This window comes from Halichoerus grypus, chromosome 8 (genome assembly GCF_964656455.1).
Source record: "Halichoerus grypus chromosome 8, mHalGry1.hap1.1, whole genome shotgun sequence".
Classification (NCBI taxonomy): Eukaryota; Metazoa; Chordata; class Mammalia; order Carnivora; family Phocidae; genus Halichoerus; species Halichoerus grypus.
This window is the reverse complement of record NC_135719.1, coordinates 43,652,890-43,669,927: the sequence shown is the minus strand read 5'-3', so window position 1 is coordinate 43,669,927 and position 17,038 is coordinate 43,652,890. Positions and strand designations below refer to the sequence as shown.

The 17,038-nt window shown below is 42.8% G+C and overlaps 1 protein-coding gene across 1 annotated transcript in view; it reads left to right on the top strand.

The window, feature by feature from the left end:
- The window catches only part of THSD4 (thrombospondin type 1 domain containing 4), a 561,701-nt gene that overhangs the window by 233,827 nt on the left and 310,836 nt on the right, over positions 1–17,038 (top strand). The gene's annotated exons all lie outside the window — the stretch shown is intronic.

Genomic DNA, 17,038 nt, shown 5'->3' with positions numbered 1-17,038 from the left:
TGGCTGTCTGGGGTTCTGTCTATTCACCTCCCTCTGTACAGAGGCATGTAAATGAGCTTGTTAATTCAACTGAGCAATTGATTAAGCTCTTTTTTAATGTGCTCAGTGCCATCCTAGGCACCACAGGGAGGCATGGAAGAAGCCCCAGTGGGGTCTCTATCTGTGACGTTGAGCAGCTCCAGGTGCCTTGCTAAGTAAGCCTCCTGTTCTTGTTTGTAGATGTAGAAGGTCAGACTGGCTGGTTTCTAGAAGGACTTTTCCTGCTCTAGGGTTCTTTGAAGTCATCAGAGGCAGAAAGACATCAAGCCAGCTGAAAAATAAGACCTGTTGTGGTTAAGAACACAAACGAGTCATGCAGACAATATGTCCTTTGGTTGTATCCAGAGTAAGGTTGCTAGCAAATAAAAATAAAGAAGGCTCAGTTAAATTTGAAGTTCAGATTTACTAAAATTTTTTAGTATAAATACATTCTATGCAGTATATGTTGTATATCTAAAAAAATTTTCTGGTATCCTGCATTTTATCTAGCAACCCAATCCAGAGAGATCACGAGAACAGTGGACTTAAAGAAGAGCCACCTCTCCAGGCTGGCTTACTCTCTGCTGTTCAGCCACACTGACCTTTTTACTTCACCTCCTGCCACAGGGCCTTTGCACAGGCTGGTACCACTGCTTAGGACAGCTTCCGTCCTATCCCCTCCCTCATAAACTAACTCTTCCTTTAGATTTCAGTTCAAAAGTCACTTTCTTAGTAAAGCCTTTCCCAATATCCCCAGACAGAGTCAATTTTTCTGTTTCATATTCCTTGGGCAGGGGTGCAGGGGGTGTGGGCTCTGCCTCCACTTGCCACAGTTTTTATGTTGGTGTATTTTACAAACCTATGCTAAAGGTGGGTTTTGTGTTAGGTATATTGGAATATCAAGGACATTCTGGAGAGGTGAACAAAAAAAAAAATAGAGCCACAGAGGTGAGAGTGCCCATGGTGTGTTTCCAGAACAGTAAAAAGAGCTGTGGAGGAGTTAGAGACCCAATCGTAAAGAACAATGTCCTTGAAACCCATCTTAGGACAGTGAAGAACTTGGGTCGGCGGTCATGAGAGTGGTCACACAGTGAAAGTCACTCTTTTGTGGGTGTTATTAAAGCCTGACAGGGAAAGCTGAGCCCAGACCCCCTGGGCGGGGGTGCTGCGAAGGAACATGCCACGAGAGAGCATGACGTCAAGAAATACCTGCTGAGTTCCCTCTGCCTCCTGGGCACAGAGTCTATGCTAAGCAGGGGCAGTTCACGAAGACTCGGGTGAAACGCAGCCAATGCCCAGCTCCCTGGTTTCTGTCAAAAGTGGAGACGAGATAAGCTGGAACCCTTGCCATTTTCCCCTGAATTCGGAGAATTTGTCATACTAAAAAATTCCTTCCCTGAAGCCACCAGAACTTCCTTGCTGCTGAAATCTCTTTCCAGTGTTTTACCATGTCTGCTCTTCAATGTTGAGAAGACAGAGAGGGTTTTTGTTAGAACCACTGCTTGGCTTTCAGGCATGTGGATTTTTCTGCCGCTGCCCACACATTCGTGCAGTAAGTTTTTCCGCCTTATGAACCAGCCGGCATTGTGTTCTTATTGCTGTTGATTGCTTTGGCCCAGTGCCAACAGACTGGAAGATACGTGTACACATACATGCACACGCATATTCATGCACATGTACACACATACACACACTACATATATAAATAAACATACACATATACACACACATTCGTGCCCCCAGCTATATACATTATATACACACACTCACATAATATACACATGTGTACACAGCACACACACACACACAAACATATACACACATGCGTGTTTTACGAAGGCGATAACAGCGGGAGATGGGAAGGCAGGCCACCTTCCTCTGGCTGTCGGCTGCACAGGCGGTACCCCTTCCTCAGGCTCCGGGTTCCCCTGGCTTCTGACGCTTCTCATTTACATGGCATTTGTTCCAGAGTTCTCTGCCGCGAGTGCGTGCCTGCTCAGAGCTCACAACAGCCTTCATTCTTGACAAGAAAAACCCCAGCCACCTCATTTTTCTGGAGGATCTGTATGGGTTCCATATATTAATATGTCCGTATCCGCTCGGAGAGATCTGTGTTGTCCCAAGCTCTAGGAAACCGCTTACGACCTCCCGCGTCTAGCGCGGCTATCAGCCTGCTTTCCTGACAGTTAGCCAGACTGGCTTGCTACTCACAGAACCCCCTTCCGACGTTTATTTTTTATTAAATGTAACATGTTCAGACGTAACGGTACGTGTCACACAGCTTGAAGAGTTTTGAACAGCATGGCGTTTTTTTTTTTTTTCCATAACGGGTTTGTCTTCAGTCGCTTTTTCCAGCCGTAGATTGACTGTGACATGAGGGGAAAAGGAAACCTTTCAGAAAGAGGTCGGTCACACGGCCCACGTCAGCCGACCCGATTCCCAGGAGACTCGGCGTCTAGCAACTTGCTCCAAACAGGAAGCTACTGCCGTTCTGTGTTCTGCTCTCTGGAGGCGCGCAGGCAGCGCAGGCCATGCTGCTTCGTAGAGCTCCAGACAGGCGTGTTCCCTCTTTCTGTGAGAAGGACGGTCTGGCGTGGCCTGGGTCTGCCTCTGCGACCTCCCCTCGCGTCATCTCCCCTCGCGTCATCTCCCCTCGCGGTCTACCTCAGCCCCAGAGGTGTCTCTCACCCCTTGAATGGGCCACGTTCCTGCCTCGTGGGTATGGCCTCCGCTATACCTCTGCCTTGAATCCTCCTCTCTCCTCTCTGCCCCTTCCTGCGGTCAGCTGTCCTTCTCAGATACAGTCTCACGTTTGTCTGTGTGAAGAGCTAGTGAGTGGCTGCCTTCCCTGTGAGGCTAGGGAAGGACTTGGTCTTGCACTAGGTCAAGGACTTGGTCTCTTTTTCTTATCGTTTCCACAACACTTACGATGGTACCCAGAATAAGGTAGACTCGCAGTACATATTTACTGAGTGAGTGAATTCATAAAATGAATGAGTACTGATTGCCCCGTGATGGCAAAGACTCTGTCTTATCTACTCGCTTATGCCTAGATCCTGGCACAGTGCCTGGCACACAGTAGGTACCTAATAAGTGTGTTTTGGGTGAATGAACGAGCATTGCTCCACACGTACCCTGTGAAGTACCATCCTTTACCTCAAGGAAGTAAATTTCTATTTAGGGACATAATTTGTACCCAGGTGAAAGAAGTAAGGGTTCAGCAGGCAATGAGAATAAGGATTCTGCTTCTGGGTCAAACCTGGATTGGAACCCTGCTGGCTTCACCACTTTCTAGTGGTGGGGGTTTTAGCGAGTTCCTTAACCTCTCTGAGCCTCAGGTTCCTCATCTGTCAAATGGGATAATAACAATATTTATTTCGCCGAGTTGTGAGGGTAAGATGGAATAATGCCCATGCCGTGTCTCACACAGAACTTGGCATACTGCAACTACTACCTAACTAGCCGTGTTAGGTATCACTATTATTAATTCAGGAAGTCCCTCTGCATTTTAAGTGTGGTGAGGTCATTGATGAACAGCATGACTCTAGGCAAGTGTGTTCACTTTTCTGAGCTTCAGTTTGCTGTGTAAACTGAGAGGATTAGGTGACAGGTTCTTTTTAGGTGTGACATTCTATTTAGAGTAGAGATAACTAGATCAGTGGGGCAAGTGTAGTCTGGGGAAGCTTCCAGGAGCAGGCAGACTGAGCCACATCTGGAAGATCAAGTAGAATTTGCTTAAGCAGAGAATAGAAAGTGAGGTGTACCAACCAAGGGCGATGGCGCGTGCAAAGCCATGGTGGTGGGAGGGACACGGGGCACTTGGGGAAAGGGTGCAGTGGGGAGGGTGGGCATTTAGGATTCATGTGAAAGGAATGTAGAGCTGTGTCAGGTTCTTAAGAGGAGCACCCCCCTCTTTCCTGAAGAAGGAAGTTTTTGGGAGTAGTATAGCTTAAGCTGGATCAATGGGGAGAAGGTAGGGAGCTGGAATCAGGGAAACCAGCCAGGAGACCCTGTAACCCTTCTGGCACAGGCTAATGAGGGCCTGGACTGCGGTTTGGCAGGATAGTGAATGGGAAGAGAAGAATCCAACATGAATGAATGACACAGCCTGGTGCAGAGCAGAAAGAGGGAGTAAAAGAGATTTCTTGAATGCTTGCTGCACTGACAGAAATGTGTCCTGTTCTGAAGAAAAGTGTGTTGTGCCCTAGAAAGGTGCATCAGTGGTTGTGGACACCAGAAGAAGACCTGGTGTCCGCCAGCAGAGGGTTAGACCCTCCTCATTGGAAGCTAGCGGCCATAGGGAGAAGGCAAGCACCAAGATCTCTTTCTACTCCCAACACTTCTGAAACCAAATGTGTGAGTTTTGCACACCAAGCAATTCTCCAAGTTTCTGCAGACACCAACCAGATGTTCTACAATTTAATTCCGCTCTGCCACTAATTACCCAGAGTTAGTGTAGACCTTACAGGTTAGAGGCTGTCCCGCAAGCCCACCCCCCACTTCAGACACCATTTGCAAGTGGTGGGTCACCAAGTTACCTTCTGTCCAACTTGGCTCCGAGTAGGAGGTTCCCATGACCCTCTCCTCAGGTTTGATACAATTGCTAGAATGGCTTATGGAACTCAGGAAAACAGTCTACTTACTGTTACCAGTTTGATAAAAGATAGAACTCAGGAACAGCCAGATGGAAGAAAAGCAAAGGGCCAAGTATGAGGGAAGGAACTCAGGCTTCCAGGCCCTCCATGGGCATGCCACCCTCCCAGTGCCTGCATGTGTTCACCAATCCAGAAGCTTTCTGAACCTCATCATTTAGAGTTTTTTTTTAATGGAGGTCCCATGACATAGGCACGAATGATTAAATCATTGGCTATTGGTGATCATCCCAGTTTCCAGCCCCTTCCCCTCCCCTGTAATCCTGCTTTGGTCTTTCTGGCGACCAGTCCCCATCCTGAAGTTATCTAGAACCTACCAGCAAGTCAGTCATTAGTGTAAGCTCAGGTATGATTGAAAGGGGCTTACTGTGAATAACAAAAGACCCCCCCCTCACCCCCATCTCTCAGGAAATCACGAGGGTTTTAGAAGTTCTGTGCCAGGAACTGAGGTCGAAAACCAAATATATTTCTATCACAATATTATGGCGGGAATAGAAGGAGAGGTCGACAGCCAGCACGGGGGTCCAGCATCGGGGCAGAGCTGACCAGTTCTGATAGGAGTATGCTGGGAATTGGGCAGGTTAGGGGCTCAGGCTTAGAAATCCACAACAGAAAGGGAGGCTACTTTCTGGAGCCCCTGGAGTGAGGCAGGAAATGGGCTTCCTTTAGCTGGCTGTCCTGGGGGAGACCCAAAGTCCTCAGGTAGCCAAGGGATGCAAGCAGGATAGAGCTAGCTAGGTAGGTAACTTGGCTTCTAGTAGGTGACTTCAGGGTGAGTGGTGTCCCAGCTATATCCCATTGGCAGGACAGCAGTGGGAAGCTCTGGAATAGGTTTGGGCTCTAGCACAGCACGGGAGGGTGGAACACCAGCACCTCGGAGTCCCATGGCCCTGGGCTCAAAGCTGAGCTCTACCACCTACCACCTTTGCCTCGGGAGCCAGTCACTAAGCTGGCCTGACCCTCGGTGTCCTCATCCTCCATAGGTGAGGATTAGCTGGGTTAATATGTGTGAAGGGTCTGGCATACAGTAGGTGCTCAATAAACAGTAGACATATAAAAATTGTAAAAGATGGGAAGAGGTTAGGCAGCCAAATCCAAATGCAGATGCTAAGGAAAGAGAAGCTCCTTTTCCCACTCTGCCTTTTGCACAGCATGGGCTCTACCTGACGGCTCAGAGCTGTGACCTTTTATTTAGCCGGCCAGGAATCATTTTTTTTATGGCAGCTTTGGCAGTTCATTCCGAGGGTGTCAGGTAGTGGTGTGGTTGTGGCCAGGTCTCCTTTCTCCCTCCTGGCTCAACAGTTTCAGTTAGAACAGTGGTTCTCAAAGTGCGGTTCCTGGACCAGCGGCAGTGACATTGCCTGGGAACTTGTCAGAAATGCAGATTCTGGGGGCTCCACCCCAGACCTACTAAATCAGAAACTGTAGGCGTGGAGTCAGTCCATCCATCTGCGCTTTGACAAGACCTCCGGGGGACTGAATACACTCACGTTCGAGAACCACTGCCCTTCTAGTGTTGCAGACCAGAACTCGGTTTAAGTGTGAGTGATGACGCTAAGAGGAATTTACCACTTGTGGAACATTGAGCCAATAATTTTTCAGCATTTCCAAAAGATATTTCTGTTCACTGTAAATAATCTAGATCTCCAAGCCTGTTAAGACTGTCGGTGAAATAAGATCGAGTGGGGCACTGCATGTGAACTTCTGAAGTTTAAGTAACATAGGAGTCACAAGTGTGGGATTGAAAGTTAGGGACGTTAGCAATTGGTAAGCTGCATGTTTTTGCCTTTGAGTTTTAATAACAGAATGCTCCCCAAACAATTTCCTTTTTAGAACAGGAAAAGCTAAGAATTAGACAGTCTCGTCCCTCTTCTCTTCTGATTTTTTTTCAGAACAGTTTTCTAATTCCAGAGAAGAGCCTAGGCTCTTACAGGCATGCTCCTCATCTTATTTTCCATAACTTTGTCCTGGAAAATGCAGTCTGGGGGGAAGGCACTTTAAAGAGTAATCATCCGTATCTAGTCGAGAATGTGGAGTTCAGGGGCAGGCAGATCCTTTGTCATAAACAGGAATACTGCCTCAATAATGCAGGCAGAGGTTAAGCCTGGCTTGGCTGTCCCCTGGACTATTCATCCCCCAGCCAGTGCAGCAAACTCTGCCCCGCTTGCTCCAGCTTTGAGCCAACCCCTTTTCGTTTATGTAAACCCTGCCCATACACTTAAGACATTGCTCCACGTGTTTCTAATTCGTTTACACTTCACTCATCAGCATGTGTTGGGTAAGCACCCTGCCACATCCGAGTTTTATGAGCTGCGTTTATGAGGCTGCTTTGCTTGAACAGGGATATCATGTATTCCACAAAAAAAAAAAAAAAAAAACAAAAAACGGAACTTGAGCCTGGGAAATGAAGGTTTCGGTGCTAAACTTGGAGTGAACTTGTGAAGTTTGAATGGAGCCGAAACTAAGCACAGATGTTGCCCATTCTCTAAGAATAGCCTTGTGTATTTATGCAAAGGATCTCTCCGCTTTTCTTACCTGAAATTTTCTCCCTGCTTACATGAGGATGGGAGAATGTGCAGTTACGGGAAAGGTGCGAACCTTGTTTCCTGCCACTCTTGCTTCCTACCTAATGCAAACCTAAGAAGTAGCAAAGCTAGCTAAGGTCTAGAGTCTCCACACTACCACAACGTTTTGCTTTCCTAGAGAGCAGCATTTTGTTTTGCTGTCCCACTTATGCAAAGTTCCTGAAAAGACAGCAGGGAGTTTGACAGTTTCGTGTTAATTTTGAACAGAGGTGGGAGGGAGCCTACCACTGACAGACACTGTGCGGAAGGATTCGGTTCTGGGAACTCGAATTGTTGAACCTGAGTTTTTGCTCTTCTTTTTAAAATTAACTTTTCTCATTTAATCCAAATAATGTGGACATATATTTTACAGAAACAAATAGTTTGGGGCGCCTGGGTGGCTCAGTCGTTAAGCGTCTGCCTTCGGCTCAGGTCATAATCCCAGGGTCCTGGGATCAAGCCCCACATCGGGCTCCCTGCTCGGCCAGGAGCCTGCTTCTCCCTCTCCCACTCCCCTTGCTTGTGTTCCCTCTCTAGCTGTCTCTCTCTCTCTGTCAAATAAATAAAATAAAATCTTTAAAAAAAAAAAAAACAAATAGTTCCACAAACTTTGCCCCACCCCCACAATTTCTTACTCCCCAACTATTTTAGCTGTTCCTTTGATGTACCTTCATATCTATAAATACTGCCTATGTTGTTACTTCTGAATTTTTCAGTTTCAAGTGTGTTCTGTTGAAGATGAGGATGGAGCCCACTTTCATCATCCTCTCCTTCCACCTCTCCACACGTGCACACTTCCCACCCCGCACTCTCTCAATGTAATTATGTTTTAGTTTTGGTTAGATCAGTAAGCACTGCTTACAGTATGACTGGGTGCAGGCTCTTCACAACTGAGCCATATGGTGGACTAGCTTAGTTCAGGTCTCCAGGATGCTGAGCCTGAGGCAGAGATTCGTGTCCAGTGTTTATTGGCAAGTGATCCTGGTACAACGCCTGGGGTGTGTGTGTGTGTGTGTGATGCAATGCAGAGTGGGACAGCTCTGAGCTGGGCTAGCTTGCAGAGTTCCCCAAAATTGAGACCCACTCAATCTTTGTGCAACTACATGGACCAGTCGTTGGGCTCTCCCTGGGGAGGAGGCTTAACCTTGCGTGAGGCAGCTCCCTTAGGCTGAGGGCAAGTTCCAGAAAGACACAGCTGTGAGCTACCGGCAGGCGGCACCCCTAGCTGCCAGGGGAATTCTGACCTGGATCTGATGGTGCTGGTGGGTCATCTGGGCTTCACATTGTAGCACCCATTCCAGGTGCTGTGATTACTTTTCTCTTCCTGCAGTCCTTATTTTCTTTGTTGTTAATAAATACCCTTTTCCTTTTAGTTTGTCTGCTTTTCTGTGTACTTCACACTAACGCAACCGCAAGCACTTCTAAATTGTGTAGATCTATCAATTACTTGATATCTCAATATCGTAAAATATCAATATCTTAAAATTGATAGGATATTTTATCCATTTCATCTTCTCCTTGACCACCCCCTCTTTTTTTTTAAGTAGCATGGAGCCTAACTCACAACCCTAAGATCAAGACCTGAGCTGAGATCAAGAGTCAGATACTTAAATGACTGAGCCAGTGACCCTCTCCTTGACCCTTCTGACCTGCTCTAATCCTAGCCTAGTGCACATTTGTCTTGTCAGGGTCCCCTTTCACCCTAGTCCTGCACATTCACTCTTGCTTCTCTCTTGGGTTAGATCTTCTATTTCCTGGACCCCACACCTTCTACTTCCTTATTAGTCTATTCTTTCATTATGGTAGAATATGTTCTCTGGGAAGTGTGCATGAGAGGGAAATTGTGCAAGAATTGGATTTCTGAAAATGCCTTTATTTTTTCTCAGAGGTTGATAACTTGACTAGATATAGAATTCTAGTGATTGATAGAAAATTCTAGAAATGACTTTCATTCAAAAATCACAAGCCATTGCTCAATTATCTTCTCACTTTCAAAGTTGTTGTTGAGAAATCCAATACCATTTTATTTGTTTGTTTTCTCTTTGGTAGCCTCTGTTATCTTTTCTTTGTCCCAAGTGTCTTAAAATTTCACAGCCATGTGCCTTGGTGTTATTCATTATCATCCATTCATTGGGAGACACTTCTTATGTTCCTACAGGTCTTGTGGAGTATGCCAAGAATGCAAGACCTTGCCCACCCCAAAACCAGGTCACTTCTCAAGGTCATTTTTGCAGTGAGCAACCTCGAAGGATGAGATACATCTCCACCCAGGACAGAGAGCAGGGCTCCTTATTGCTTCTCCATAAATGCAGCAGGTTCCTCAAGCAAAATGTCCCTCAGCTGCGTGTGCAGTATCCATCTGGGCCCTTGTGCATTGCCTCTGTGAGACTTGGGGGCAAGGAGAATTGATATAAATCTGCTAATGCTCATGCTGCTGGCTCTTCCAAGACCAATAAAGTCCTTTATCTCTGACTCAGAAGTCTTGTATCCTCCGTTTGTAACCATGAAACAGTCAGGCTAACTTATTAATTATAAGTAGGGTAAAATCAAATCTTACCCCTAACATCATTGTCCTGGGCAGTTGGTGGACTCCTTCAATCTGGAAACGGAAGTTTTCTTGAATTATTTATTTGATGATTTCCTGGAGATCCAGGAAGCTAACTGCTTCTTTTTTTAATAACAGCTTTATTGAGATAAAATTCATATACCATAAAAGCCACCAATTTAAATACTGCAGTTTAATGTTTATTAGTGTATTTAGAGGATTGTGCAACTATTACCACTAAATAATTTCAGTATGGACCCCAAGAAGAAAGTCCATACCCATTAGCATTTGCTTTACATTCTCTTCTCTGGGAACTGCTAATCTACTTTCTACCTCTATATATTTGCCTATTCCGAACATTTCGTATAATTGTAATTAGACAATAGGTGACTTTTTGACTGGCTTCTTTCATTTAGGACAATGTTTTCAAGATTCATCCATGTCGTAGTACATATCAGTACTTCTTTCCTTTCTCTTGTTGAATAATATTCCACGTATGATATACCACATTTTGTTTATTCATTCATCAGTCAAGGGACATTTAGATTGTTTTCACTTCCTAGTTACTGTGAATAATGCTGTTATGAATATTCATGTACAAGTTTTTTGAAGTATGTTTTCATTTCTCATAGTTATGTACCTAGGAGTGGAATTGCTGGGTCATATGATAACACTGTGTTTAACACCCTGAGAAACTACCAAATGTATTCCAATGAAACTCTTCCATTATACATTCCTGTCAACATTGTACAAAGGTCCTGACTTCTCTACATCTCTTCTTACTGTCTTTTTAATTTTAGCCATCTTAATATGTATGAAGTGCTATCTCATCATGGATTTGACTTATATTTCCTTAATGACAAATGATATTGAGCATCTTTTCATGTGCTTATTAGCCATTTATATATCTTCCTTAGAGAGATGCCTATTCAAATTCTTTGCCCATTTTTTTTTTTATTGAATTGTCTTTTCACTATTGAGTTACAAAAATTCTTTGTAGATTCTAGATACAGGTGCCTTATCTGATACATGATTTGCAAAAATATTGTTCCATTCCTTGGGTTGTCATTTCATATTCTCAATGGAGTTCTATGATGAAGCCCAATTTATCTATTTTTTTCTTTTGTTATTTGTGCTTTTGATATCATATTATCTAAGAAACCATTGATGAATCCACTATCATGAAGACATATGCCTATGTTTCTTCTAAGAATTTTTTAGTTTTAGCTCTTACATTTAGGTTGATGTGCCCTTTTGAGTTCATTTTTTACATATGGTGTGAGGTAGGGGTCCAGCTTTATTCTTTTGCATGTAGATATGCAAAGTTATCCCAACACTATTTATTGCAAAAACTATTCTTCTCCCATTGAATTGTCTTGGCACTCTTGTCAAAAATCAATTGACCATATATCTAAAGTTGCATTCCCGAAGTCTCAATTCTATTCTGTCAATCCATATGCCAGGCCTTATGATATCAAAATGTCTTCATTGCTGTAATTTTGTAGTAAGTTTCAAAATCAGGAAGTATGAGTTCTCCAACTTTTTCTCTTCCCAAGGTTATTTTGGCTATTGGTTTCTTGCATTTCCATATCAGTTTTAGGAACAACTTGTCAATTTCTGCAAAAAAAGACAGCTGGTATATTGACTGATATTGTGTTGAATCTGTAGATCAATTTGGGGAGTATTGCCATCTTAATAATACTAAGTCTTTTGATTCATGAACATGGGATGTCTTTCCATTTATTTAGGTCTTTCTTAATTTCTTTCAAAAATATTTTGTAGTTTTCAGTGTGTAAGTCTTAAACTTCTTGTGTTAAATTTATTCCTAAATATTTCATTCTTTTTGATGCTATTGTAAATGGAATTGTTTTCTTAATTTCATATTCACATTGTTTATTGATAATGTATAGAAATACAATTGATTTTTGCATATTGATCTTATATCCTATAGCCTCGATGAACTTTTTATTAATTTAAATAGTTTTTTGGTGCATTTAAAAATTTTTCTATATACACAATCAGGTCATCTCTGAATACAGATAGTTTTATTTATTCCTTTCCAATCTGGATGCTTTTTCTTTTTTTGTCTAATTACCCTGGTTAGAAGTCCTTTTTATTTCTGTAAAATCAGTAGTAATATTCCCTCTTTATTCCTGATTTTAGTATTATGAGGCTTCTCTCTTTCATTCTTGGTCAGTCTATCTAAAAGTTTGTCAGCTTTGTTTATCTTTTCAAAAAACCATCTCTGGGTTTCATTGATTTTCTCTATTATCTCTCCCTTATCTATATAATTTATTTCCATTCTAGGTTTCTTCCTTCTGTTGGCTTTGGGTTAAGTCTGTTCTTCTTTTTCTGATACTTAACATGGGAGATTAGGTTATTGATTTGAGATCTTTTTTAACATAGGTGTTTACAGCTATAAATTTTCCTCTAAGTACTGCTACGGCTGCATCCCATGTTTTGATGTGTTGTATTTTTATTTTTATTTACCTCAAAGTTTTTTCTTATTTTATTTGTGTTTTTTTTTCTTGATCAGTTATTTAGAAGTATGTTAATTTCCACATATTTTTGAAATCCCCAAATTTCTTTCTGCGTCTGATTCCTAATTTCATTCCACTGTGATGAGTGAACATACTTTGTATGATTTCAGTCCTTGTAAATATATTAAGGCTTGTTTTATGACCTAACATTTGGTCCCTCCTGGAGAATGTTTCATGTACACTTGAGAAGAATGAGTATTCTGCTGTTATTGGGTGGAATGTTCTATAGACAGCTGTTAGGTCTAGTTGGTGTATAATGCTGTTCAGGTCTTCTGTTTCCTTGCTGATCTTCTGTCTAGTTCTGTTCATTATTAAAAGTGTGGTATCAACATTTCAAACTATTACTGTTGAATTGCCTATTTCTCCTTTCAATTCTTTCAGTTTTTGCTTCATGTATTTTGGGGGCTCTGTTGTTGTCTTCCTAAGGGATTGACTCTTTTGTCATCATAAAATGCTATTATTTGTCTCTAGTAACAATTTTTATCTTAAAGTCTATTTGGTGTGATATTAGCATAGCCACTCCAGCTGTCTTTTGACAGTGTTCTCATTGCTTTTATGAAGGAGTCAATTTTCAAAGGCTTTGAGCTAATCATTCTGGAAAGTGGAATCTCTGACTACTTCTTACAGATGATTTTTCTGTTTTTAGGCCTGCTTTCTGCCCTATTTCCAAAGTTATCTCTTGGAGATGCAACACTACTAGGTGGCTTCGTTGCTTCAATTCCTGCTTAGGCTCAGTTTTCTTGGGTCTGCTGTGTCATTTCCATGGGTCCTTTTGCTTCCTACCTTCCAAAATTTTGTAACTATTAACTCCTTTTCTATTTTCTTTGTCCTTTATCACTTAAAAAGTGTCTTTACTCTTGGGGCACCTGGGTGGCTCAGTTGGTTAAGCATCTACCTTCAGCTCAGATCATGCTCCCAGGGTCCTGGGATTGAGCCCTGCATGGCTCAGCCCTCTCCCTGCTCAGCGGGGAGTCTGCTTCTCCCTCTCCTTCTGCCCCTCCCCCCACTTGTGTTCTCTCTCTCTCTTTCTCAAATAAATAAATAAAATCATTTTTTTTAAATGTCTTTATATCAGTGGGCTTTCCAAGGGAACACAGTTCAGTGAGTGATTTAAATATTTAACCTGTTTTTGAGGATAGCTTTTGCTGTTAGCTGCTTTATTCTAAATCACCTGAATTTTCTTGTGTAATCTGCGGCATTTTTTTTAATAAGAGGGTTTTTTTTTTTTACCATCAGGGATCCAGATACCTGGCAATATTCTAAATGTAGTTCAAGATAGTGCTTATATTACCTTTGAAATTTAGGTGTGGAATTTGAACATCTTGGATTCAAAATAAGAACAGTCGGCTGCTTCCAAGCCTTCTCAGTACTTGATTTTCCTTAGAGGAGTGGCTCACAAACGACTGCCCCAGAATCACCCCGAGCACTTGTTAAAATACAGCTTGCCAGAATTTCTGCTGTAAGAGTTGGAGGTGAGGCCCCAGAATTTGCATTTTCAACAAGTTCCCAGGTGATGTTATGCTTCCAGTCCTGGGACACGCTGAGAATCACCCCCTCAGTTTGTGGAATAGAAAGGTGTCCCCCTTGGGGGTGGGGAGGACATTTAGGAAGCAGATGAGAACAGGGAGGGAGAGCAATAGGAGAATCGGGGAGAGAAGGATGTGCCCATTTTGCTCTTGGCCCCTTGCTCCCCACTCATGGACACTCTTCTGTTTTCCTCCTCTGTCTGCACTGATAAAACCATGATAAAATCTGCTTGGAGAAGAGGCTCTTGGCATGAGAATTGTAATTGTATTCATGGGGAAAAAAAAGGAACCAAGTGATTATCCATGAAAAACCTTAATCTGAGGCCTGCAAATATATTTTTATGTGGAATTTTAAAGTGGCTGGGGGTGTATGCTGGGCTGAGAGAAGTCAGTCCTTGTGTACTTTTATGAGACGCACCAGGTTGAGTATTGTTAAGACAGCAGGATTCTAAGCAGTTCTGTTAGGCAGCCCCTTGTCTGCAGGTTTCAGTTCTTTGCTAGAGCCCCCTTTTTCCTTCTTGCAAGTCTGAGAAGGGAGGGACACTGTCTAAGCCATATAGGCAGAGGGTCAGACCTAGTGGCTGGTTTGGACCACAGGGAGGAGGAGCCTAGACTTAAGGCCAGTCCTCCAGGTTGTTTTCATGTAGCTATTTGGAGATTCTGCCATAATTGTCTCACATTAAGCCATGGTTTTTTGTTCTCAGAATGTTTTTCTGTAATACGGTTGCGAATATTGAGAAATAAAATTGTGGCTGCAAAAGATAGTATCCCAAAGGCTAGAGGTAGTTGGGAGAAAGCCAAGAGAAGTGAGAACTCCAAACCCTTGCCCCATGTGAGGCTGCCTTTCAGACACTTTTATTACGTAAAAGGCAATGCACGTGGATAATTCCTGCTGTCAACTCAGAAGTGAGGAGCTGGGAAGGAGGAAGCAGAGTCCGGGGAGATAGATGACCTGAGAAAGCAAGCTTTGGAGACTAGTTTACCCCTTCCTTGTCACCTCCTTTCCTAGGCCTGCTGTGGTGTTGTGTTTTTAATCTATGAAAAGATGGTTTTAGATAAGTCCCAAAGATGCTTCTATCTTTGGTATTCTTTGATTTTCCCAAGATCGCCTCTTACATCTTTTGGGCAGCCAGGGTAAGAAACCCTGTCTCTTGACTTCTAAGACAGAGCTCAGAGTACATAGAAGATTCAGTGTTTCTAAACCTTGTGGTCCCAGAGGCTCCATGTTATTTCCTGTTAGCGGTTTTCAATGGCTTTGGAGTAAAGTTCATTGCTATGACAGTCAGGCAGCCACACTGGGGAAAATATGATGTATTGTGTTGTGTAGGAAAAAGTCAGTGTTATCCAATCCAGTAATCAGATTTTCAGACAAAGGCATGACCCTGGAACATGCTGTCTATGGCTGAGTACTGCATTCGTCTTGTCTCCAAAAACAGTTAAAAAGAAAAAAATCAGTGTGTACTTGGCTTGTCTGTCTGTTTTGGATATGGAAATATATTTCGCCTGAAAAATTTTCTCATTCTTATTTTGGAGGCAGCTAAATTGCTCTGAAGGTATTGGTTGTAGCCGTAATTAATTTAGCATTTATTAAGCACTGACTGTGTGCCAGGCTCTGTGTGATGGGACAGAAATAGAAAGACTCTGTAGGGGAATATATCGGTCGGGGGAGAGGAGAGAAAGCCAAAAAAAAAAAAAAAGGCCAATATTTATTCATCCCGCCTTTTATTCCTCAGGGGTTGTTAGAGTATTTGCTATGTACCCATCTCTGTACTATGCTGGGGATACTAGAGTAAATACGACAGACGCATCCCTGTGGTCCCTCAAGTTTGGTTAACCTTATCATAGAGGGGGCCAGATCAGATGGGTGGGTGTATCCACGGAGGGCTTCCCAGAGGAGGTGACCTGGGAACTAAAGCCGAGTAGAAACAGGTACCAGCCAAGTGAGGCAAAGGCAGAAGGAACAGCTAAGCAATAGCCGGACAGAGGAAGTGCTTAGTTGGGAACAGAACAAAGATTTAAGGACGAACAGTAGGAAATGAAACTGTGAAGGTGGGCAAGGTTCAGCTCTTGAAAGATGTTTTATCTCTTGCTGAGGACTTTGGACTTCCACCTAAGGTGATGGGGAGACCACTTAAATATCTCATAATGGAGGAATGATTACAGGAAACTCCAGCCATTTAACAGAGCATAAAAGTGATATAACTGCATAGATATTCAGTAAAAAAAATTTTTTAAAGCAGAATATAAAAATTGTGTGCTCACTGCAATTGCTGATAAGTAAGATATAATCACGACTATGTTAAAGCATGGGAGGATTTCTAAAAGTAGAGTCTATTATTTGCATTGTGAGATTCCTTAAGAATCTCTTTATGGTACCTTCTCAGCATTGATTCTCTACTATATGCCAGGAGATCAAGACCAAATTTCTTTCCTCAACCATCAAATATAGGGAGATGTCATAACTTCAATGCAGTTTTTTAAAAGTTTGTGATTATGGGGCGCCTGGGTGGCTCAGTCAGTTAAGCGTCTGCCTTCAGCTCAGGTCTTGATCTCGAGGTCCTGGGATCGAATCCCTTCTCAGGCTCCCTTCTCAGTGGGGAGTCTGATTCTCCCTCTCTCTCTCTCTGCCTCTCCCTTCCTCGTGCTCTCTCTCTCAAGTAAGTAAATAAATAATTAAAAAAAGAAAAATGTGTGTGGTGTAAGGAAAGGAAGGGGAGAAATCGGAGTGGGAGACGAACCATGAGAGACTATGGACTCTGAAAAATAAACTGAGGGTTCTGGAGGGGGTGGGGGGATGGGTTAGCCTGGTGATGGGTATTAAAGAGGGCACGTTCTGCATGGAGCACTGGGTGTTATACGCAAACAATGACTCATGGAACACTACATCAAAAACTAATGATGTAATATATGGTGATTAACATAACATTAATAAAATTTAAAAATAAATAAATAAATAAAAGTGTGTGATTATGGAATGTCCAGAATGGGCAAATCCAGAGAAAGAAAATAGACTGGTGGTTGCCAAAGTATGGGGGCAGGAGTGACAGTGAACAAGTCCAAGGGTTCTTTTTGGGGTGATAGAAATGTTCTAGAATTAGTTAGTGGTGTTGGTTGCACAACATTGGGAATATACTAAAAATCGCCGAATTGTACACTTTGGTTAAAATGGTTATTTTTATGTTATGTGAATTTT